This window comes from Ovis aries, chromosome 14, assembly GCF_016772045.2.
Source record: "Ovis aries strain OAR_USU_Benz2616 breed Rambouillet chromosome 14, ARS-UI_Ramb_v3.0, whole genome shotgun sequence".
In the NCBI taxonomy this organism is placed as follows: Eukaryota; Metazoa; Chordata; class Mammalia; order Artiodactyla; family Bovidae; genus Ovis; species Ovis aries.
This window is the reverse complement of record NC_056067.1, coordinates 49,808,236-49,833,768: the sequence shown is the minus strand read 5'-3', so window position 1 is coordinate 49,833,768 and position 25,533 is coordinate 49,808,236. Positions and strand designations below refer to the sequence as shown.

General features: G+C 43.6%; 1 pseudogene; it reads left to right on the top strand.

Annotated features, from left to right (window-relative positions):
* The first annotated feature begins 20 nt into the window (after positions 1-20).
* Positions 21-24,153, top strand: LOC106991558 (cytochrome P450 2B4-like; annotated as a pseudogene).
* The last annotated feature ends 1,380 nt before the right edge of the window (positions 24,154-25,533 follow it).

The following is a 25,533-nucleotide window of genomic DNA, read 5'->3' as shown; positions in this document are numbered from 1 at the left end:
ACTCTACCGTCAGCACCTGAGGCAGTGTGTGGTAGGTGACAGGTATCTACAACATTTGCTGATGGATGAATGAAAAAAGCAATGAACCCCTAAACCCAGACCACACGGAGTTAGGTCTTCCATCAGACCCCGCCTCCTCCTCTACACCTCACGCTTCACAGATGCACAGACACACCCCTATCTCCAGTGGGCACAGGACGCCCGCTTCTGCTGGCCAGCTAAGCTTAATCTCTTATGTTGCAATGCCACTCACCGATAAAATGTCTGAGAGCCACCCTTGTAGGGCCCCCACCCTAAGTGCAGCCTCCACAAGTTCCTTCAGCTGGCACCACCCCTCTTCCATGGGGGACGTACTCTCTGTTCAATGGCATCGCCCACCAAGACAACTCCAGCCCATCAGAGGCCCTTGGGGAGCTGGCTTGGGATCTGCTGAGATGATAAAACCTCGTGGCCTCTGCAACCTCTGCAAACTTTGGGCTCTCTGTTGTCTCTGGAGAGTTAGCAGGAGTTTTGCCAAGGCAGGATCCTGGTACAACCTCTACACCCATCGGGCAAAATAACAAAGAACAGAGACACCTAAATTTTTAGAGGAACGTCGGACGGAAGGCAGGCATGGACCATGGCTCTCTCTGCCATCCTGCGCCTAATTCTCTCCATTGGCCTCCTGCTCCTCTGGGGTGCCCTGCCTCCCAGGCCCGCCTTCTGGCTGGACCCTGGCCTCTGCCCTTCCCGGGAAACGTTTTGCAAATGAACCCCAAGGATTTACTCAAGTTATTGCAGGCGGTGAGATGGAAGGGGCACCAGGAGGTGGAAAGCAAGAGGTGGGGTGAATGGGAAACAGCTCCCAGTTAGCAAGGGAGCTGGGAAAGGCAGGTCAACTTTGGGTGGGATTCCCCAGACTCCCTTGGGAGCTGTCTTCTTCCAGCCATGATCTGGCCCTAGATATGGGATAGAGAAGCTAACAGAATTCCTATGAAAAGGAGCGGAGGATGGGTTGAGTGAAGAGAAGAGTACTTTTTTTAAAAAAATTAAAATAGTTTATTGGAGCACAGTTGATTTACACTCTTGTGTTAGTCTCAGATGTACAGAGAAGTGATTCAGCTAAACATATATATTCACTCTTTTCAAATTCTTTGCCCATATAGGTTGTTACAGAATATTGAGTAGAGTTCCCTGCTGTATAGAGGTCCTTGTTGATTATCTGTTTTATATTAATATATAGATGGGTGTGTATGTTAACCTCAAACTCCTAATTTATCCTGTCCCACCTCCCTGCCTTATATTTTCTCCTCAGTAACCATAAACTGCAGGTGGCGCTCCGCAGAAAGAGAGAGGCAGTGGAACTTCCCTCAGCAAAGCCGAGGGGTCCCAAGGAGAGGTGAGCCTGCTGCCCGCCAACCCAGCCCCTCGGCGAGCAAGAGACAATCAGACACGACAGGTGTTCCGTCTGAGCAGTTCTGCTTTATTGCCAGAAACTCTTGGTTTATATAGGCAAGCAGGGGGGTTTTGCGAGGAACTTTCCATAGTTGCACCAATCATGTTAAAGGTCAAATCGTTATGCGCCTTCATTATAACAGGAGTCTATGGTGATCACATGCTGTCCACGTGCACGGAAATCAAGAGAGCCAATCAAAAACTTTAACATAGACCACGCCCCTCTCTCTTCTGCCAGGTGCCATCTTAGTTTCCCAGCAAAGCTAACCCATCTTTTTTAAGGTTTCCCATTTAGGGCCCCACAATAAACTTGTTTTCTACATCTGTGACTCTGTTTCTGTTTTGGAAATAAGTTCATTTGTATCATTTTAAAAAACTGTATTCCATATATCGACAACATCGTAAGATACTTGTTCTCTTTCTTACTTCACTTCGTAAGTGAATAATCTAGATAATGGATAATCTAGGTCCATCCATGTTGCTGCGAATGGCATTATTTTGTTCTTTTTTTATGACTAAGTAATATTTCACTGTATACATACACGATCTTCTTACCCAAGCCTCTGTCAATGGACAAGTACGTTGCTTCTCCTTCTTCCTTATTGCGAATAGTGCTGCAATCAATATTAGGGTGCAAGAGTCTTTTCTTTTTTAAAAAATACTTTTAACACAGTTCCCAGTACAGTTTAATAACAAGTGCCAAATGGGTTTTCAAAACGTAGTCATAGTAAGGATAGATAATGATCATTAGTACTTTGGAAGGTTCAGTGAAAGAGTTGCTCCTTAAGGCCTTCTTTTTTTAAATAAATTTTTTTATTTTTGGTCGAGCTGAGTTGTGAGGCTGCTTGTGGGCTCTCTTTAGTTGCAGAGAGCAGGGGCTCCTCTCTAGCTGAGGTGTGTGGGCTCCGCATTGTGGGGGCTTCTCTTGTTGAGGGAATGGGCTCTGGGCACGTGGACTTCAGTGGTTGTGGTGCATGGACTTGGCTGCTCTGTAGCTTGTGGGATCCTCTCGGTCCATGGGTGAAACCCGTGTCCCCTGCAGTGGCAGGAGGATTTTTATCCACTGTACCACAGGGAAGTCCTGTCTTATTTCTCTAATCACTTTATATTGGAGTCTAGTTGATTTGGAATGCTTTGTTAGTTTCTGCTGACTAGCAAAGTGAATCAATTATACATGTAGATGTATCCCCTCTTTTTATGGGCTTCCCTGATGGCTCAGACAGTGAAGAATCTGTCTGCAATGTGGGAGACCCAGGTTCAATCCCTGGGTTGAGAGATCCCCTGGAGAAGGGAATGGCAATCCACTCCAATATTCTTGCCTGGAAAATCCCAGAGACAGAGGAGCCTGGTGGGCTACAGTCCATGGGATCACAAATAGCTGGACATGACTCAGTGACTAACACACACACACTCTAAGATTCTTTTCTCATATAAGTCACTGTAGAGTATTGAGTAGAGTTCCCTGTGGTGTTCAGTAAATTTTTATTAGTTATCTATTTTATGTATATTAATGTACATGTGTTAATCCCAGTCTCCCAAGTAATCCCTCCCTTCTTTTATCCTTGGTTACTGTTTTTTGTTTTGTTTTGTTTTGTTTTTTTGTGTTTGTGACCATTTCTGTTTCACAATTTTAATTACTTTTTTATTGGAGTATAGTTGATTTCTGATGGCGTGCTGGTTTCTGGTGCAGCAAAGTGAGTCAGCCACACACGCACATATATACCCACTCTCTTTTAGGCTCCATCCCCACATAGGTCATTACAGAGAACTGAGCAGACTTCTCTGTGTTATGCAGTAAGTTCTCATCAGTTACCTATTTTGTATATTAGCCTGAGTATATGTCAAACGAGTCTCCCAAGTTACCCTTCCCCACTTTCCCTCTAGGTAAATATGTTTGTTTTCTACATCTGTGACTCAATTACTGTTTCTAGATAGGCTTTCTGGTACCATTTTTTTAGATTCCACGTATGTGACACCACATATTTGCCTTTTCCATCTGCCTTCCTTCATTCGGTTTGCCAGGCCCACGTCCATCTGTGTCAGTGCAAACGGCGTCACTTCATTCTCTTTCATGCTGGGTGATTGTCCATTGGATATATGGGCCACACCTTTTCATCCACTCCTCTATCGATGGACATTTAGGTTGCTTCCACGTCCTGGCTTTTGTAAATAGTGCTGCGATGAACACTGGGGTGCATGTATGTTTTTGAATTATGGTTTTCTCCAGACATATGCCTAGGAGTGGGATGGCTGGGTCACACAGAAACTATTTTTAGTATTTTTGAGGAACATCCATTCTATTCTCTATGGTGGCTGCATCATGGTGGCTACACCAACAGTGTAGGAGGCTTTCCTTTGGAGAGAGAGATTCTGATAGACTTGAGACTTTGAGTTGTGGTTGGTCCTGTGTGGGTTGAGAAGGAGAGATTCCATAGCTTGGATGTGGGGAGTCTCTGTAATTCTTAAAATCAAAGCTGGGAGGGCTCTTGGAAAAGCCAAGAGAGGAGGATGCTGGGGGTCAGGTGATATATGTGAGGCTTGGAGAAGACCACAGAGTTCCAGCCTCTGCTCTTCCCTGATGAGGCTGCAGCCTGCAGGGTAAGCTAGCTGGGAGGTGTGATGCAGGAGTGAGTTGAGAGCCTTCTCTTGAGTCAGAGAGTGAGACCGGGACTCTGCCCCCACAGCTGCGAGAGAAATACGGGGATGTCTTTACCGTCTACCTGGGGTCTCGGCCCGCTGTCATCCTGTGGGGGTACAAGGCGATGAGGGAGGCCCTGGTGGATCAGGCTGTGGCGTTCTCTGGCCGAGGGCACGTCGCCATCACTGACCCTGTCTTCCAGGGAACAGATGAGTGGGGGACAAGGGTGAGGATTAGGGAGAGGGGGAGGGACTATCCCATGTGCCTTCAAAACCTTCCCTCCATGCCCCACCATCGGGTGTGGGTTTGCCAGTGGAATATCTTGGAAGGTTCTACAGCAATTCTCTGTGACCACCTTGAAGGACTTGGGATGGGGAAGCGGAGTATTGAGGAAGGAATCAAGGAGGGGCTCAGTGTCTGGTGGAGGAGCTGGGTGAGTGCAGGCTGGGTGGAGGTGGGGATGAGATGGGGTGAGAGAGAGCGGGAGAGAGAGATGCAGAGACAGGTTCAGGAATAGAGAGAAGGGATAGACAGGAATAAACAGAAAAACAGAAGATGGTAGAGAGAGAGACAAAGTGAGACCAGCAGAGGCAGAGAGAGAAACAGGCAGAGAAAGCAGCCAGAAGCACAAGAGACCAGAGGCAGAGAGAAAACAAGAGACAGAGAGATGCTGAGGCCACTGAATGAATGAGTGAGTCCGGGAGCAGAAGCTGCAAGAAAAAGCCATACAAAGATAAAGGTAGAGAGATACAGAGTCAGAGGAACATGAATGCCAGTGAGGTCAAGGAGAGAGGCTCTGAGGGTAGATGGGGAGTTGGAGAGAGAACAGAGGAGAAGGGGTGAGCCTGGAATAAAGAGTCAAAGATAAGACCAGAGAAAGTCAGCCCAAGACAGAGAGCAAGAAAAACTACAAGAGACACAGATGTGGACATTCCTAGAAAGAAAAGGGGAGACAGAGAGGGACAATGAAAGCAAAGAAGAAAAGAGGAAAACCATCAAACAAGCTAGGCTGGCACCAGTCAGGTCAGTCTCCTAGAAGGACACTGCAGGGGACCCCCATGACAGACCTCTCCTCCTCAGGGGCCTACCTGGATCCCCAGTTCCTCTTTAACTCCATCACTGCGAACATCATCTCCTCCATTGTCTTCGATGAGCACTTTAAGTACCAGGACCCTCAATTATTACAGCTCCTACATTTAATGAATGAGGGCTCTGTCATTGTCAGCTCCTTCTATAGCCAGGTGAGGCTAAAGATTCCATGGTGGGCCAGGAATCAGGGTGGGTAGACCTGGGAAGAGGTCAGATGATTTCTGTCCTGATCACCAAAGGCAGAAGGCATCGAGAGATCAGTTTCATGTGCACACTCCAAGCCCTGACCCCTCCCAGGTGAAGCCATCCGTCAGTCTGGGTGTCAGAATCAGGCCTTGGACAAGGATGGTCTTTGAGAGAAGAAACCTCAGCAGATGAGACAGTGACTGGGGCTGGATGCAGAGGTCCATGCAACACTGTGTGTGTGTGTGTGTGTGTGTGTGTGTGTGTGTGTGTGTGTGTGTGTGTGTGAGTGTCAGTGTATGTGTGTGAGTATGTGTGTGTGAGTGTGCTCCGGTGGGAGCCACACCCTCCAAGTCTGCAGAGTAAATAATAGCCTTTGGATGTTGCTATATGTACAGCTCAGAACATCAACACTCACAGAACCAGTCCAGCGAGTATAATGGGTCTGGGGCCTTGTCTGCCACCCTGTAGGAGTTTGAAATCTCCCCGGGCATCTTGAAAACACTTTCCTGGCGCACACACACGTGCTTGTACAGCATGATCCAAGAGGTGAAAGATTTATCACTGAGAACATGGAGAGGCGCCAGAAGACGCTGGATCCCAGTAGCCCCAAGGACCTCAAGGATTCCTTACTACTTCACATGGACAAGGCAAGACCTGGCCCAGATGGGCGTTGAGGATGGGAAATGGAGTGATGGAAACCATACTGACATTGAACTAATATCTTTGGGTGTGATTACATGTTTTTTAAATGTTGAAATATTTCCCTAAGGATTAGAAGAAAGCCACGGTCCACAGTCCCCCACCATTTTTTCCTATGCCTCCCCAAGCCTTCCTCCCAGCAGCCTTTAAAGAGCTGGTAATTAAGCAGTTAACATGTGTCCAGTAAGCTTTCTCTGAGACACAGCTCCCTTCTTCCCCAGTTCTGACAGTCAAGTCTGTTCTGATTGGTCAGGCTCCTCCTATATTCAGATGATAGAGACCAATGTCTGTTCTGATTGGTCGGGCATGTGCCATGTGCTGTGCTGTGTTTAGTGGCTCATCATGTCCAACCCTTTGTGACGCCATGGACTGCAGCCCACCAGGCTCTCTGTCCATGGGGCTTCTCCAAGCAAGAACACTGGAGTGGGTTGCCATGCCCTCCTCCAGCGGGAATCTTCCCAACCCAGGCCTCCAGCATCGCAGGCAGATTCTCTACCAGCTGAGCCACCAGGGAAGCCCAGGAATACTGGAGTGGGGAGCCTATCCCTTCTTCAGGGGATCTTCCCTACCCAGGAACTCAAGTGGGTTGTCCTGCATTGCAGGCAGATTCTTTACCAGCTGAGCTACCAGGGAAGCTTGGCAAGTGCCATACCAGTTGTTAAATGTCTTCATTCGCATCCCTGGAATGTCAGCTGCAAGGGCCAAACAGGAGTGAAACGACACCCAAAGACAGGAAAACAACAACACAAAAACAACAATGTCAACAATTTAAACTCTACATTCATTGGGCTGGAAAGTAAAAGTGTTAGTCGTTCAGTTGTGTCCAACTCTCTGTGATCCTATGGACTGTAGCCTGCCAGGCTCCTCAGATTGGAATTCTCCATGCAAGAATATTGGAGTGTGTTGCCATTTCCTTCTCCAGAGGATCTTCCTGACCCAGGGGTCAAACCCAGGTCTCCTGCATTGCAGGCAGATTTTTTACCATCTGAGTTACTAGGGAAGCCCATTGAGCTTATTATACATTATATCATGACAACCCACGTGATGAACTAAGCACATAGAATTTTTATTTCTTGCACAAAGATACACAGTTAATACATGGTAGGACCTGAGTTTGAAATCCAGAGCTTTGGCTCCAGAGCTCACCCTTTTAGTATCTTATAGGCCTTGGCTAGAGAAAAACAGATCAGGAAAAAGAATGACGGGCACAGAGGAACATGGTGCTGGTACAGAGGGAGGAAGACCCTAAAAAGTGAAATCTTTGCAAGGCGAGACCTTAGGAAGTGCCCATCGCTGTCTCTCAGAGCGCTCAGATCCTGAGAGTGAGTTTTACCAGAAAAATCTCCTTAACACGGTGCTCTCGCTGCTCATTGCTGGCACAGAGACCTCCAGCGCCACTCTCAGCTATGGGTTTCTACTCCTTCTTAAAAATCCCGAGGTCTTCAGGTGAGCTGGGCTTATGGGAGGTGGCGACGATGGAGGGGTGAGTGTCCCTGAGGCCGTATGGGAAGGTGGTTGTCTGATGGGCTAAGACAGATAACTTTTGTCCTGAGTAGTCTGAAAAATAAAAAATCACTTCTATTGGGACTTATAATAAAAGCACAAAGCATTTGAAGTGGATTTTGCCAGTCTATGAAAGTACATGGTTTTTGAGTTTGACAAAAAACTTGACTTTTTGAAGTATATTGCCCATTTCAGTTCATTTCAGTCGCCCAGTCGTGTCCGACTCTTTGCGACCCCATGAATTGCAGTACCCCAGGCCTCTCTGTTCATCACCAACTCCCGGAGTTCACTCAGAGTCGCGTCCATCGAGTCAGTGATGCCATCCAGCCATCTCATTCTCTGTTGTCCCCTTCTCCTCCTGCCCCCAATCTCTCTCAGCATCAGAGTCTTTTCCAATGAGTCAACTCTTCACATGAGGTGTCCAAAGTACTGGAGGTTCAGCTTCAGCATCATTCCTTCCAAAGAAATCCCAGGGCTGATCACCTTCAGAATGGATTGGTTGGATCTCCTTGCAGTCCAAGGGACTCTTAAGAGTCTTCTCCAACACCACAGTTCAAAAGCATCAATTCTTCAAAGCTCAGCTTTCTTCACAGTCCAACTCTCACATCCATACATGACCATTGGAAAAACCATAGCCTTGACTAGATGGACCTTTGTAGGCAAAGTAATGTCTCTGCTTTTCAATATGCTGTCTAGGTTGGTCATAACTCTTCTTCTAAGGAGTAGCATCTTTTAATTTCATGGCTGTAGTCACCATCTGCAGTGATTCTGGAGCCCCAAAAAATAAAGTCTGACACTGTTTCCACTGTTTCCCATCTATTTTCCATGAAGTGATGGGACCAGATGCCATATCTTCATTTTCTGAATGTGGAGCTTTAAGCCAACTTTTTCACTCTCCACTTTCACTTTCATCAAAAGGCTTTTTATATTTTTTTTAATTTATTTTATTTATTTATTTATTTTTTTTATTGTACTCAAATTTTTTTTTTTAATTTTAAAATCTTCAATTCTTACATGCATTCCCAAACATGACCCCCCCTCCCACCGCCCTCCCCACAACAACTCTCTGGGTCATCCCCATGCACCAGCCCCAAGTATGCTGCACCCTATGTCGGACTTGGACTGGCGATTGAATTCTTACGTGATAGTTTACATGTTAGAATTCCCATCTCCCAAATCATCCCACCCTCTCCCTCTCCCTCTGAGTCCAAAAAGTCCGTTATACACATCTGTGTCTTTTTTACTGTCTTGCATACAGGGTCGTCATTGCCATCTTCCTACATTCCATATATATGTGTTAGTATACTGTATTGGTGTTTTTCTTTCTGGCTTACTTCACTCTGTATAATTGCTCCAGTTTCATCCATCTCATCAGAACTGATTCAAATGAATTCTTTTTAACAGCTGAGTAATACTCCATTGTGTATATGTACCACAGCTTTCTTATCCATTCATCTGCTGATGGACATCTAGGTTGTTTCCATGTCCTGGCTATTATAAACAGTGCTGCGATGAACATTGGGGTACATGTGTCTCTTTCAATTCTGGTTTCCTTGGTGTGTATGCCCAGCGGTGGGATTGCTGGGTCATAAGGTAGTTCTATTTGCAATTTTTTAAGGAATCTCCACACTGTTCTCCATAGTGACTGTACTAGTTTGCATTCCCACCAACAGTGTAGGAGGGTTCCCTTTTCTCCACACCCTCTCCAGCATTTATTGCTTGCAGATTTTTGGATCGCAGCCATTCTGACTGGTGTGAAGTGGTACCTCATTGTGGTTTTGATTTGCATTTCTCTAATAATGAGTGATGTTGAGCATCTTTTCATGTGTTTGTTAGCCATCCATACGTCTTCTTTGGAGAAATGTCTATTTAGTTCTTTGGCCCATTTTTTGATTGGGTCGTTTATTTTTCTGGAATTGAGCTGCATACGTTGCTTGTATATTTTTGAGATTAGTTGTTTGTCAGTTGCTTCATTTGGTATTATTTTCTCCCATTCAGAAGGCTGTCTTTTCACCTTGCTTATATTTTCCTTTGTTGTGCAGAAGCTTTGAATTTTAATTAGATCCCATTTGTTTATTTTCGCTTTTATTTCCAGAATTCTGGGAGGTGGATCATAGAGGATCCTGCTGTGATTTATTTCTGAGAGTATTTTGCCTATATTCTCCTCTAGGAGTTTTATAGTTTCTGATCTTACATTTAGATCTTTAATCCATTTTGAGTTTATTTTTGTGTACGGTGTTAGAAAGTGATCTAGTTTCATTCTTTTACAAGTGGTTGACCAGCTTTCCCAGCACCACTTGTTAAAGAGATTGTCTTTACTCCATTGTATATTCTTGCCTCCTTTGTCAAAGATAAGGTGTCCATATGTGTGTGGATTTATCTCTGGGCTTTCTATTTTGTTCCATTGATCTATATGTCTGTCTTTGTGGCAGTACCATACTGTCTTGATGACTGTGACTGTAGTAGAGCCTGAAGTCAGGCAAGTTGATTCCTCCAGTTCCATTCTTCTTTCTCAAGATTGCTTTGGCTATTTGAGGTTTTTTGTATTTCCATACACATCTTGAAATTATTTGTTCTAGTTCTGTGAAAAATATGGCTGGTAGCTTGACAGGGATTGCATTGAATTTGTAAATTGCTTTGGGTAGTATATTCATTTTCACTATATTGATTCTTCCGATCCATGAACATGGTATATTTCTCCATCTATTAGTGTCCTCTTTGATTTCTTTCATCAGTGTTTTATAGTTTTCTATATATAGGTCTTTAGTTTCTTTAGGTAGATATATTCCTAAGTATTTTATTCTTTTCGTTGCAATGGTGAATGGAATTGTTTCCTTTATTTCTTTTTCTACTTTCTCATTATTCGTGTATAGGAATGCAAGGGATTTCTGTGTGTTGATTTTATATCCTGCAACTTTACTATATTCATTGATGAGCTCTAGTAATTTTCTGGTGGAGTCTTTAGGGTTTTCCATGTAGAGGATCATGTCATCTGCAAACAGTGAGAGTTTTACTTCTTCTTTTCCAATTTGGATTCCTTTTATTTCTTTTTCTGTTCTGATTGCTGTTGCCAAAACTTCCAGAACTATGTTGAATAGTAGCGGTGAAAGTGGACACCCTTGTCTTGTTCCTGACTTTAGGGAAATGCTTTCAATTTTTCAACACTGAGGATAATGTTTGCTGTGGGTTTGTCATATATAGCTTTTATTATGTTGAGGTATGTTCCTTCTATTCCTGCTTTCTGGAGAGTTTTTATCATAAATGGATGTTGAATTTTGTCAAAGGCCTTCTCTGCATCTATTGAGATAATCATATGGTTTTTACTTTTCAATTTGTTAATGTGGTGAATTACATTGATTGATTTGTGGATATTGAAGAATCCTTGCATCCCTGGGATAAAGCCCACTTGGTCATGGTGTATGATCTTTTTAATGTGTTGTTGGATTCTGCTTGCTAGAATTTTGTTGAGGATTTTTGCATCTATGTTCATCAGTGATATTGGCCTGTAGTTTTCTTTTTTGGTGACATCTTTGTCAGGTTTTGGTATTAGGGTGATGGTGGCCTCATAGAATGAGTTTGGAAATTTACCTTCCTCTGCAATTTTCTGGAAGAGTTTGAGGAGGATAGGTGTTAGCTCTTCTCGAAATTTTTGGTAGAATTCAGCTGTGAAGCCGTCTGGACCTGGGCTTTTGTTTGCTGGAAGATTTCTGATTACCGTTTCAATTTCCATGCTTGTGATGAGTCTGTTAAGATTTTCTATTTCTTCCTGGTTCAGTTTTGGAAAATTGTACTTTTCTAAGAATTTGTCCATTTCTTCCACGTTGTCCATTTTATTGGCATATAACTGCTGATAGTAGTCTCTTATGATCCTTTGTATTTCTGTGTTGTCTGTTGTGATCTCTCCATTTTCATCTCTAATTTTATTGATTTGATTTTTCTCTCTTTGCTTCTTGATGAGTCTGGCTAATGGTTTGTCAATTTTATTTATCCTTTCAAAGAACCAGCTTTTGGCTTTGTTGATTTTTGCTATGGTCTCTTTTGTTTCTTTTGCATTTATTTCTGCCCTAATTTTTAAGATTTCTTTCCTTCTACTAACTCTGGGGTTCTCCAACTCTTCCTTTTCTAGTTGCTTTAGGTGTAGAGTTAGGTTATTTATTTGACTTTTTTCTTGTTTCTTGAGGGATGCCTGTATTGCTATGAACTTTCCTCTTAGCACTGCTTTTATAGTGTCCCACAGGTTTTGGGTTGTTGTGTTTTCATTTTCATTCGTTTCTATGCATATTTTGATGTCTTTTTTGATTTCTTCTGTGATTTGTTGGTTATTCAGAAGTGTGTTGTTCAACCTCCATATGTTGGAATTTTTAATAGTTTTTCTCCTGTAATTGAGATCTAATCTTAATGCATTATGGTCAGAAAAGATGCTTGGAATGATTTCAATTTCTTTGAATTTATCAAGTTTAGATTTATGGCCCAGGATGTGATCTATCCTGGAGAAGGTTCCATGAGCACTTGAAAAAAAGGTGAAATTCATTGTTTTGGGGTGAAATGTCCTGTAGATATCAATTAGGTCTAACTGATCTAATGTATTGTTTAAAGTTTGCGTTTCTTTGTTAATTTTCTGTTTAGTTGATTTGTCCATAGGTGTGAGTGGGGTATTAAAGTCTCCCACTATTATTGTGTTATTGTTGATTTCCCCTTTCATACTTGTTAGCATTTGTCTTACGTATTGCAGTGCTCCTATATTGGGTGCATATATATTTATAATTGTTATATCTTCTTCTTGGATTGTTCCTTTGATCATTATGTAGTGGCCTTCTTTGTCTCTTTTACAGCCTTTGTTTTAAAGTCTATTTTATCGGATATGAGTATTGCCACTCCTGCTTTCTTTTGGTCTCTATTTGCGTGGTATATCTTTTTCCAGCCCTTCACTTTCAGTCTGTATGTGTCCCTTGTTTTGAGGTGGGTCTCTTGTAAGCAGCATATAGAGGGGTCTTGTTTTTGTATCCATTCGGTCAGTCTTTGTCTTTTGGTTGGGGCGTTCAACCCATTTACGTTTAAGGTAATTATTGATAAGTATGATCCCATTACCATTTACTTTATTGTTTTGGGTTCGGGTTTATACACCCTTTTCGTGTTTCCTGTCTAGAGAATATCCTTTAGAATTTGTTGGAGAGCTGGTTTGGTGGTGCTGAATTCTCTCAGCTTTTGCTTGTCTGTAAAGCTTTTGATTTCTCCTTCATATTTGAATGAGATCCTTGCTGGGTACAGTAATCTGGGCTGTAGGTTATTGTCTTTCATCACTTTAAGTATGTCTTGCCATTCCCTCCTGGCCTGAAGAGTTTCTATTGAAAGATCAGCTGTTATCCTTATGGGAATCCCCTTGTGTGTTATTTGTTGTGTTTCCCTTGCTGCTTTTAATATTTGTTCTCTGTGTTTGATCTTTGTAAATTTGATTAATATGTGTCTTGGGGTGTTTCGCCTTGGGTTTATCCTATTTGGAACTCTCTGTGTTTCTTGGACTTGGGTGATTATTTCCTTCCCCATTTTAGGGAAGTTTTCAACTATTATCTCCTCAAGGATTTTCTCATGATCTTTCTTTCTGTCTTCTTCTTCTGGGACCCCTATAATTCGAATGTTGGAGCGTTTTATATTGTCCTGGAGGTCTCTGAGATTGTCCTCATTTCTTTTAATTCGTTTTTCTCGTTTCCTCTCTGATTCATTTATTTCTACCATTCTATCTTCTATTTCACTAATCCTATCTTCTGCCTCCATTATTCTACTAATTGTTGCCTCCAGAGTGTTTCTGATCTCATTTATTGTGTTATTCATTATACTTTGACTCTTTTTTATTTCTTCTAGGTCCTTGTTAAACCTTTCTTGCATCTTCTCAATCTTTGTCTCTAGCCTATTTATCTGTGATTCCATTTTGATTTCAAGATTTTGGATCATTTTCACTATCAATATTCGGAATTCCTTCTCCGGTAGATTCCCTACTTCTTCCTCTTTTGTTTGGTTTGGTGGGCAACTCTCCTGTTCCTTTACCTGCTGAGTATTCCTCTGTCTCTTCATCTTGGTTATATTGCTGCGTTTGGGGTGGCCTTTTTATATTCTGGTAATTTGTGGAGTTCTCTTTATTATGGAGCTTCCTCACGTTGGGTGGGGTTCTATCAGTGGCTTATCAAGGTTTCCTGGTTAGGGAGGCTTGTGTTGTAGTTTTGGTGGGTGGAGCTTGGTTTCTTCTCTCTGCAGTGCAGTGGAGTAACCCGTAATGGGTTACAAGACATCAAAGGTTTTGGGATAATTTTGAGCTGCCTGTATATTGAAGCTCAGGGGAGTGTTCCTGTGTTGCTGGAGAATTTGCGTGGTATGTCTTGTTTTGGAACTTGTTGGCCCTTGGGTGGAGCTTGGTTTCAGTGTAGGTATGAAGGCATTAGATGGGCTCCTATTGCTTAATGTTCCCTGAATTCAAGAGTTCTCTAATGTTTTCAGGCTTTGGATTTAAGCCTCCAGGTTCTCGTTTTCAGTTTTATTTTTATAGTAGCCTCTAGACTTCTCTATCTATACAGCACTGATGATAAAACATCTAGGTTAAAGATGAAAAGTTTCTCCACATTGAGGGACACTCAGAGAGGTTCACTGGGTTATAAGGAGAAGAGAAGATGGAGGAGGTAGTTAGAGGTAACTGGAATGAGATGCTGTGAGATCAAAAGAGAAGACAGCAAGCTAGCCAGTAGTCACTTCCTTATGTGCACTCTATAGTCTGGACCGCTCAGAGGTATTTACAGAGTTATACGGGGAAGAGGAGAGGGAGGAAGTAGACAGAGGTGACCAGGAGGATCAGAGAGAGGAATGAGTAGGAGAGAGACAAATCCTGCCAGTAACCTGTTCCTTAGGTATTCCCCACCGTCTGGAACACACAGAGATTCACAGAGTTGGATAGAGGAGAGATGGGGGGCGGGGGGGAAAGAGACAGAGGCCTCCTGGTGGAGAAAAAGGAGAGTCCAGAGGAGGAGAGAGTGGTTAAGCCAGTAATCTCGCTCTCAGGTAAACTGGGGTAGTGAAGTTTGGGTTTTTAAATGTACAAAATTGGCAATAAACACCTAAGAGCAAAGATTAAAAATCTAGAGTAGAGGTTGGATTTTCAAAGATACAATATTAAAGAGAAGCAGAAGGAAAAAGGAAGAAAGGAAAAAAAAAGAAAGAAAAAGAATTATTAAAAAACAGACAAACAATCAAAAAAAAACAAAAAAACCAAAAAAACAAAAAACAAAAAACCATCAACAACCATCCAAAGACTATATATGGTGTTTGCCTTAAAAAGAAAAAAAGTCTTAAAAAAATAGTAATAATAGGTTATAGAAATAAAAATTAGAGGAGAAATAGAAGACTTAACAATTAAAAAAAAGTTAGAACAAAAAAGCAAAAAAAAAAAAAGGAATGATTTTAAAAATATTAAAAATATATATCTGGCCCTTCCTGGTGTTATGGGCCGTGTGGGATCACTTCCAAGGTGGTTCCCTCTGTTTAACTTCTTCTGTTTGCTCGTTTTTTAGGCTCACTAGTTCAGTCGCGCTGTGGGGAGGGGGGATGCTGCAAACCAATAGCACTGTCGTGTGCACACAGTATCTCTGCCCCGCTTGACCTGTCCTTTCTCGCGGCGCACAAACCGCTCCGGTTCTAGGATGCTCAGCCGGGAACCGTCTGGGGCCGGCCCTAGGCTGCGTGCACTTCCCCGGTCCAAGCCGCTCAGGTTCGGCGCTCAGGCAGCCCTCAGAGGCACAGATTCGGCTGGAACTGCGCTTTGTGCCCTTCCCAGGTCCGAGTAGCTCAGGAGTTTGGCGAGCGCGATCGCCGCGGCTTGTCACCTTTTCTGCCGCTGCTGCTCAGCTTTCTGGGTGGACTGCTGGCGCACCCCGTGAGGCAGATGGTGACTGTCCAGCACCCCCAGAAGTCTTAGCAAAGGAGCCTGCTTGCAGTTAGGTAAGTAAAGTCTCTCTGGGTCTGCAATTGCCCCTTTCCCGTCCTTACGGCTCTGGCTGCCTGTCCCCGGCGGGGGATGGTCTGCAGCCGGCTTTTTCCGCTCCGTCCTTTGTTTTGTGCTCGGTCCAGGCGGTGTCTTATGTTCAAGCTTTTCGCGTGGTAGCTATCCCACAGTCTGGTTTGCTAGCCCAAGTTAGATCGTTCTGGTTGCACGTGGGGCGTTCCTGCCCGATTCTTACAAAGCTCTGCAGCCCGCGCCTCCCGCGCGTCCCTGCCCTGCCCCCACTTCCCAATGGCGGATGCAGGCGTCTGTGCTGCTTTTCCGCTGGGGGAGTTACTGTTGGGCTTGTAATCTGTTGGTTTTAATTATTTATCTATTTTTCCTTCCTGTTATGTTGCCCTCTGTGTTTCCAAGGCTCGCCACAGACTCGGCAGGGAGAGTGTTTCCTGGTGTTTGGAAACCTCTCTTCTTAAAATTCCCTTCCCGGGACAGAGCTTCCTCCCCACCTCCTTTGTCTCCTTTTTTGTCTTTTATATTTTATCCTACCTGTTTTTGAAGACAATGGTCTGCTTTTCTGGTTGCCTGATGTCCTCTGCCAGCCTACAGAAGTTGTTTTGTGAAGTTTGCTCAGCGTTGAAATGTTCTTTTGAGGAATTTGTGAGGGAGAAAGTGGTCTTCCCGTCCTATTCCTCCGCCATCTTTCCCTCTCAATGTCATCAAAAGGCTTTTTAGTTCCTTTTCACTTTCTGCCATAAAGGTGGTGTCAGCTGCATATCTGAGGTTATTGATATTTCTCCTGGCAATCTTGATTTCAGCTTGTGTTTCTTCCAGTCCAGCGTTTCTCATGATGTACTCTGCATAGAAGTTAAATAAGCAGGGTGACAATATACAGCCTTGATGTACTCCTTTTCCCATCTGGAGCCAGTCTGTTTCAGTCTGTAAATTGCCCTTTTCCTAGTCTGTAAATTGCCCATTTACAACTAATTAAAGAGCCCCTCCGTTCAAGTTAATGGTCTGCAGATCAGACTTGGAGATGCTCTCACCTGGTCAGACAGGTTATTTCACAAGAATGAATTTAAGGCCAGAGTGGGGAGTGACATATATAAAATTACATAGCATGTGAGTGGGACAAAAAGAGATGACACCCGTTTTACCTGCAACTCATTTTTAGCTGAAAAGAAAAAAAACACACCCTGAAGTGTTGAATGAATTTCCACCCATCCATCTTTATCCAAGTTATCCTCATGTTGTAACTATGTAACCACACAAGACTTCCCTCAAAGAAGCTTCTAACTTCCTTTTTGATGCTTTCATTAAGAAGGAATGGTAGCCTAACATCTTTAGTAAAGAATTTACAAGATCCTCCCATCAGGCTGCAGGTCATTTTTAGGTCACTTGGTTGAGTCCAGGTATGGATATTTATCGACATACCCTCCTCCCACCCTAACCATTCTCAGAGGAAGTCCAGGCAGAAATCGACAGAGTAATGGTGCACCCCGTCTCCCAGCACTGGAAGAGCGGGTAAATATGCCGTATACAGATGCCGTCATCCGTGAGATTTGGAGATCCAGTGACTCTGTCCCACTTGGCCTACCCGACTCTGCCATCAGGGACACTCACTTCCGGGGATATTATCTCCCAAAGGTGAGACCAGAAGGGCCAGAGAATATTGGTTGGAAGGTGCTGGCCACCCCCAGTCTTATGGTTCATGTCTGGTTCGTGACTATAAGAAGAATTCTTATTTCCAGATTTTTGTGGGAGGGAGGGAGATTTTAGAAAGAGAAAAGTCCTCTCCCTTTTGTTCTTTTTTTTTTTCCTTAACCTTTAAAAAATGTTACATTTGCTGAAAAAAGTACCATGTACTTATTGAAACTTGTTATACAGCTGACTGGTTTTATAATCTGTGTTCTAATCTCTCCTTTATATGAACCCATATGTTTATATATACCTATATACACAATGATTGGGCCCTACTGCATCTGTTACTGTGCAATTTATGTGCCCAGCGTTCATGTCACCTTCCCCTCTGGTCTTTATGTCCATACCAATACAATTTGCAATTTGTGTGTGTGGCTTTCATTTTGAAATATAACCATACTCTGTAGATATGTTTTTCAGGTCAATGCCTATGTTCTAACTCTTATCTTCGTCCTTGATTATGCTGCTGAGTATTGGTGTTTCTAGGTGTATCACCTAGATATCTAGGTGATCAGGTGCATCTAGATACACCTGATATTTGTGTATCAAGTTGATAGAATGTATCAATTTGCCCGATGGGCAGTATCAAATTGCCCAATGAACAGCACCCACCCGATTATATTCAGGCCCCAGTCCTGGAGTCAGCTTCCTACAGGGCTCTGTTGAGTCAGATGTGAACCTTTCCGTCAACGAATCATAAAGAAGACCCGGGGTCTTGGGGAGGAGGAATCAGGGTGGTTGGTGAGGATGCCTGGAGGGATGGGACACTATTGACCAAATAGGGCAGAATGGTTTCAACATTCCTGCCACCAACTGTAGAGCCACACAGCAGGTGAAGCTCCTTATCTGCTGAGGATTCAGCTGCTCTTTGTTGATGGCCATTTGGGCCCATTTGTCTTTGACATCCTCTTAGGGCATTCCTGTGTACTCCATCCTGAGTTCTGCCCTCCATGACCCACGCCACTTTGAGAAGCCAGATGCCCTCTACCCTGGCCGCTTCCTGGATGCGCAGGGCAAGTTCAAGAAGCCGCAAGTCTTCATTCCATTCTCCATAAGTCAGTCATGCTCTCTCTCCCCCGTGGGCATGTCTGCTCACTCCCACTCTGTATGTGACTCCCTCTCTTGATCCAGCTCCAAGCCCTGTGTGAACAGTTTGGGAAAAGATGAGGAGTCTAAAGGGAAGAGAAAGCAAGACATCTTCAGAGATAAGAATAGTGTGAGGGGGAAGGATAGGGATGAGGTATGATGGGGAAGGAAGACGGAGACTCAGTCAGTGATGGAGATAAAGTGAGAGGCAGAGAGACATGCTTGCACACAGAGAACAGGCAAACCAAGGATCCAGTGCTGAGCACCTGCCAGGCGGCAAGAATGGGGAAAGGCGTTTACAACTTTCCTTTCAAGATTAAATAAGGACATTTCTCTCATTTTCATACGGAAAATGAAGTATGAAGTAAAGGTGAAAATCGTCCGTAATTCACCACTAAACCTGACCTATTAGTACTACAGAGGATGGCCTTTACTGGTTCTATTAATATTTGCTCACACACAAAGGTTGGTGGTGGGTAGGTAAATAGATAATAGGTAGGTAACTTAATTAAAAGTAACAGGAAAGGAAGGGATCAGAAAGGAAGAAAAAGAAAGAAAACTCCTTAATTTGTTTCTTGTTAGCTGATTTCATATTTAAAAATACAAGCAAGACTAGAGTGAGATATATGAGACACTTAAGGCACAGAATTGTGAGGAATATTCAGTCCTAGGTTAACCCTGATTCAATATGCATTCCTAGGGTTATTCTGTATTCATCACTTATGAAATAATTCAGTTTTAGCCACTGAGTTGAAATTCATCGTATTTGAAGTGGTTATCCTCCTCAGGTCTATTTCTGTTTTGGGGTTCTTTTTTTTTGGTAATAATCCATATTCACACTGATTTTCCAATCTGCCTTTTTCAGCTATATAATATTCTTTGAATTATTAATATCATACCTGTACATATATTTTAGTGTTTTCTAGTGGACATTACTCTTCCTTTTTTTTTGTAACACATTTTATTTTTCTTGAGTGTATTTTAGAATTATTTTGTCAAAGTCCCAAAATATCCCACTGGGATTCTACTAGGATTAATCTAAAATTGTATTTTGATTCTGATGCTTTGCCAACTCTCCATTTTTGATAGTAATGGTTTAGTCGCTAAGTCATATCTGACTCTTGTGACCTTATGGACTGCAGCCTGCAAGGCTCCTCTGTCCATGGGATTCTCCAGGCAAGAAGACCATAGTGGATTGCCGTGTCATTCTCCAGATCTTCCCGACCCAGAACCCAGGGATCTAACAGGTGTCTCTTATGTTTCCTGCATTGACAGACAGATTCTTTACCATGAGCACCACCTGAAGCCCATTTTTGATATGTCCTAAGCAGCAGCAGCAGCATAAAAGGCAGTGTGTTCATTTAGTCCGTGTACCACTGGTGGCATCTTGAACTTTTCTAAAACTAGGTTTTGCATATTTTTTGCTAAATTTATTCCTAAGAAATACGGGAGAAGATTTTGGCTACTGTTTGTAGGACCTCTTTGTCAGCTCAGCTGTGGGCTGCTGTAACAAAATGCCATAGATGGGGTGGCTTAAACAAAAGAAATTTATTTTCTCACAGTTCTGGAAGCCACAAGTCTGTGATCAGGGAGCCAGCATGGTCAGGTTCTGGTGCGGTCTCTTCCTGGTTTGCACATGGCTGCTACCTTGCTGTGGACTTGCATGTAGCCTGGGGACCATGGACTCACTTCTTCTAAGAGCACTCTCCTCTCAGGGAGACCCCATCCTAATGAACTAATTTAAACCTAATTACCTCCCAGATCCCTTCTCAAAATATCGCAGTGGGCATCAGGACTGTAACATATAAATTTTGGGAGCACAGGCTTCAGTCCAGAGCACTCTTCTAAAGGCATTTCAAATTGTTTTACTAAGCATATCAGAAATCCATTCATCTTTTCGGGTGTGTATTTCTGTCATAATTGAACAAATTCCCTATATTACTTTTATACCTAACAATGTTTCATTTTATTCTCTTGGATTTTCCTAATAACTGATGTTAGCAGCTGTAAATGATGATATTTTGACTTAATTGTTTCTTATGTTAAGGTCACATGTCATGTTTTCCCTAATATCAAGGACTAGCACTTCTGGAATCATGTGAAGGAACAGCACTGATAGTGAGCAATCTTGTCCAAGTCCTAACTTTAAGGAGAGTATTTTTATTTTCTCTATGAAGCTGAATGCTGGCTATTGCCTATTCCAGCTATTTTATGGCTACTCTACCATATATTTTTCTCAAGTGTAAGTCAAACTAAGGAAATGTTTTTTCCTCCCTATTTTATAGTAAATTCTTTTAAAATTTTTAACCAAGATATTACACTGAGTATTCTCAATAATCTTTTCAGCTGTTGTCAAGAGGATCAAATTGTCTTCCTCCTTTGATTGCTTAAAAAATAGTCTCTGTCTCAGTGTTGAATGATTCTCTGTTGTCAAAGTGGAACAGGAGAGGGTGGCTGGGTGGGCAGGTTACTTGCTCAAGGCCAGGTAGGAAGTCATGTTCTGTGGAGGTCAGGGTGGCACTAGGTTGTAATAAAAAATCTGAACTACTCAAGAACTTAACATTAAAAGGTTATTATTTTCCTGACCATAACAGTCATGTAGAAATGGGGGCTAATGGGGACTCTTTCCTGACATATGAAGAAACAGGGGAAAATGCATGACATGCACAAGTTTAGACCTCATTTCACCAGATAAAGGAAATCCCATCCAAGTTCAATGTGGCAGAGAAGTTTATGCACCAAGGTATATACTGGGAATACTTAATGGATGAACAATAATGAACTTTGCCACACACACAAGGCAGCTCTCTGGGCTCCTTTCCTTCCCACGAGACTGTGGGTCAACAAGATGCAGATGAAACTCTTGCTCAACCCAGGAACATGCTGGTCCTTCTCTTGGTTACTCCAGTGGACACAACCTGTGTTGAAGTCTGTCAAGGATATTCAGGGCTTCACCTAGATGGTGGACCCATTGGTGATAGTTGACCCCGTGTGGCAGGACGATGTGAGGAGTGGTCATGAGAGTCAGAAAAACGGGTGGTGCAAAGGCGGGCAGGGTGTTATTTAAAGTCTCTGTCAATCATGATGTGAGCATGACTAGACAGTACCTCCATGGGCTGGGGTGTAGGGATTGCGTCTGGGAGGCTGACTCTGTTGACTGCTGATGGTGGGCAGGACCAGGGGGCTGGGAGGAGGGTCAAAATGACCAGAAGAGTGCAGACACTCAGAAGCTTAGAGCAAGGACTGTGTATCCACTGAGCAGAGAAGGTCAGCATTTGATCAGCCAAGTCCCCACCTACACCAGTGTAGGCCAGAGGTTTCAGCTCCCTTCTACCCTTCTCTGGGAAGGTCCTCTGGAGGAGGAAATGGCAACCCACTCCAGTACTCTTCCCTGGAAAATCCCATGGACCGAGGACGGTGGGGTTGTGAAGAGTTGGACACAACTTAGCAACTAACCATCACCAACATAGAATCAGAAGTACTTACATGTAAATCTATGTAAATGAACATGCAAATATCCTTAGATTTTCGTGGTGGGGCAACCAAGTGCTCTGCAGGGCTCCCCTCCTTGACACTCTCTCCCTTACACCCACAGGAAAATGCCTCTGTCTGGGTGAGAGTTTGGCCCGCTCCCAGCCCTTCCTCATCTTTACCTCCTTGCTGCAGAACTTCTCCTTGGGGTCTCACAAGGCCCCTGAGGACATTGACCTTACACCAAGGGTGAATGGGCTGGGGTGCTGGGGTCTAGCCCCCGCAGGATCCAGGGGAACCCTCAGGAGAAACACCATTGGCAAATGATTTAGAGAGAGACATTGAGAAAATGATGATCATTGCATCCAGTCCCATCACTTCATGGGAAATAGATGGGGAAACAGTGGAAACAGTGTCAGACTTTATTTTGGGGGGCTCCAAAACCACTGCAGATGGTGACTGCAGCCATGAAACTAAAAGACGCTTACTCCGTGGAAGAACCAACCTAGATAGCATATTGAAAAGCAGAGACATTACTTTGCCAACTAAGGTCCGTCTAGTCAAGGCTATGGTTTTTCCTGTGGTCATGTATGGATGTGAGATTTGGGCTGTGAAGAAGGCTGAGCGCTGAAGAATTGATGCTTTTGAATTGTGGTGTTGGAGAAGACTCTTGAGAGTCCCTTGGACTGCAAGGAGATCCAACCAGTCCATTCTGAAGGAGATCAGCCCTGGGATTTCTTTGGAAGGAATGATGCTGAAGCTGAAACTCCAGTACTTTGGCCACCTCATGCAAAGTGTTGACTCATTGGAAAAGACTCTGATGCTGGGAGGGATTGGGTGCAGGAGAAGAAGGGGACGACAGAGGATGAGGTGGCTGGATGGCATCACTGACTCAATGGACGTGAATCTGAGTGAACTCCAGGAGTTGGTGATGAACAGAGAGGCCTGGCGTGCTGCGATTCATGGGGTCACAAGGAGTTGGACACGACTGAGCGACTGAACTGAACTGAACTGAAAGGAAGAATGTTGAAGATAAGAAAATAGAGGAGAGAAAGAGGCTGATATTCCTTTGTTTACACAGAAAGCCAGTAAAGCCCTGAGACAAGGAGCTTGCTCTGTTCATGGAGGCAGCAGGTGCCCTCCTGGTCTCCTGAGGGAGTGAAGACGCAGAACACCTTCCCGTTCAGGTCTTAGAAACCCAGGCAGATAAGTGAACACAGAGAGCCTCTATGCTCCAAGAGATCAGCCTGAAAAAGAGAGTGAGAGAAAGAAAGAAAAAAAAAGAAAGACACGGGGTGACCAAGCTTTGGTGAGCAAGGCCCATTACTTTATTTTCAAAAGGGACTTTTATACCTTCACTTGTACATAGAGGGAAATGAAAGGTGCATGGTCATGCAGAGTCAGCCCAAATACTCCAGCTGTTTTGCCCTTATTGAAGCCAGTATTTTTTCTGTATAACTTTCCCACAAATGATGTTGTGTGGATTATCTTCTGGCCTTGGACGCCTGTGGACATTTTATGACCCTCTTTTGATAAAGGCTGCTCAACCAGAAAACTGATTTTCCCTCAAAGTGTTTTTTCTTTATATTTCTAATCTATGTCAGCCTCAGAAAATGCTAAACAGAGTTACATTTCTCACGGAGCAAAGGTGAAGTGAGTTACAAGAAAGAACCAATTAGCTCAAAGGTCTGATGTGGTTCATTTCAAGGCTACACTTGTTTTTCTTACATTCCAACTATGTTAACTAATGCACTCCCAGGTGCACAGTGGATAAGAGATATGGGAACTTAGCAACAAGCATTGGCCCAATAATGAAATCTTACCCCAGCACTACTCTAATAACTTTTAACTCTTTGAGAGGCTCTATGTTTTAGGCTTCCCATGCCTCTCACAGCTGGGAGGCTGTGAACAATCATATGTGTAGCTGCAAGAGTCTGGATAAACCTGCCAAGCAAGCTAGAATGCTAACAGAGGGGATTTGATTTGAAATATTCCTCTCATGTCCAGGAGACTTTTTAGCTAGAGCCCTAAGTTGATTTTCTCCAGAGAAAGGTGGTCGGGGATAGCCCCCTGTTAATGTCAGGAGAGTTGGTGAAAGGCACAAAATAGTAAGACAGACAGATTCTGGTTTTGGGATAGATGCTCAAGCTGGTCTAGGGAGCCCCTCGAGTCCTGAAGCCTTGCTTATCAGGTCTCTTCTGCATGACTTTGTCATGGCTGGGATGGCCCGTGCTGGCTCCTGGCACTGGGGAGACTGCCCCTTGTGTTCCAGGTCAGCTTCTTGCCCTGTAGGAAAGGGGGAAGGCAAGAAGAGGCTCAGATCCCCTCTGAGTCCTTGCATGCAGCCCCTCTCTCTGTCCAGAATTAATGTGTGCAGGCTCCTGACTGCTCCCTGTTCCCTCTCTCCTGTGGAAAGTCCCTTCTGTGGTCTCCCCATCATCCAGCCTGCTGTAGTCACCACTCATCCCCAGATGGCTTGTATTGTTGACTGAAGATATTTCAGGATCAAGAAATACCTGCAATATATTAGTGTTACCACCCTGCTAGCACAGTCTGGATAACTGAAGCCACAGAGGAGGACAAGATTTAGACCCAAGCTTACCCAGAGCAGCAGCAGCAGCAGCATGAGGTTCACTGCCTCCCCTCCTTGTCTCATTTACTCTGCTCACCCCTCCCCTCCTCCTATCTCCTTGAACTGAAATGGCTGGTTCAGCTCTCAGTGCTGTTTTCCTGTGTGACTTCAAAATATCTCCCTCCCCTCTCTGATTTTATCCTTTAAAACCGGTGAGACCAAAATAAAGTTCTGTTCTCTTTGGCCAATAGCTGTCTGTGCTTCCTTTGCTCTCTCTCTCTCTTTTGGGTAAATTCACCTATCTTGACATTAACCATAACAATTTTAGGTGTACACTTCAATGGTATTTAGTACAATCATGTTGTGTAACCATCAATTCTATCTATTCTGAAACGTTTTCATAAAAAACTCCATGCCATTAAGATGTCAATTCCCATTCTCTCCTCCAATTGACCCCTGACAACCACGACTATGTTTTTGGCTTTTATTTTTCAGATGAATTGATCAATTCTGGAAATTTCATATAAATGGTATCATACATGAAGTGATTGTTTTGGCTTTTTCATTTAGCTTAATGTTTTCAAGGTTCATTCACATTTTAGCAGGTATCAGTACTTCATTTCCTTCATGGCTGAATAGTATTGTGTTATATGGAAATACCACTTTTATGTATTCCTTCATCAGTGGATTGATGTTTGTTTCCACATCTTGGCTATTGTGAATAGAGTTGCTAGAAACATTCATGTACACGCTGCCCCATTTTTGTTTCACTCTTTATTGGGGTAATAGAAGCGAGGTGTTCCTCTATTTTTTTTTTCCAGCAAGGCTTTACTGGGACTCCTCCTGCATATGGGGGACTGGGAACAAGTAACAGGTTCCCTTGCTGAACTGCTGACTAAGGGGGGCAAGCTTGTTCCTTATATGGGGTAAGGGTAGGGGTGTGTCCAGGGGTTAGGTTGTAGGGTTGGTTTAGGTGGTTTTCCAACCCCTCTGGTGAGAGTCGGATCATAAAGAAGGCTGAGGGCTGAAGAATTGATTCTTTTGAATTCTGGCACTAGAGAAGACTCTTGAGAGTCCCTTGGACAGCAGGGAAATCAAACCAGTCAATCCTAAGAGAGTGAAGTGAAAGTCACTCAGTTGTGTCCAACTTTTTGCCACCCCATGGGTCGCATTCCA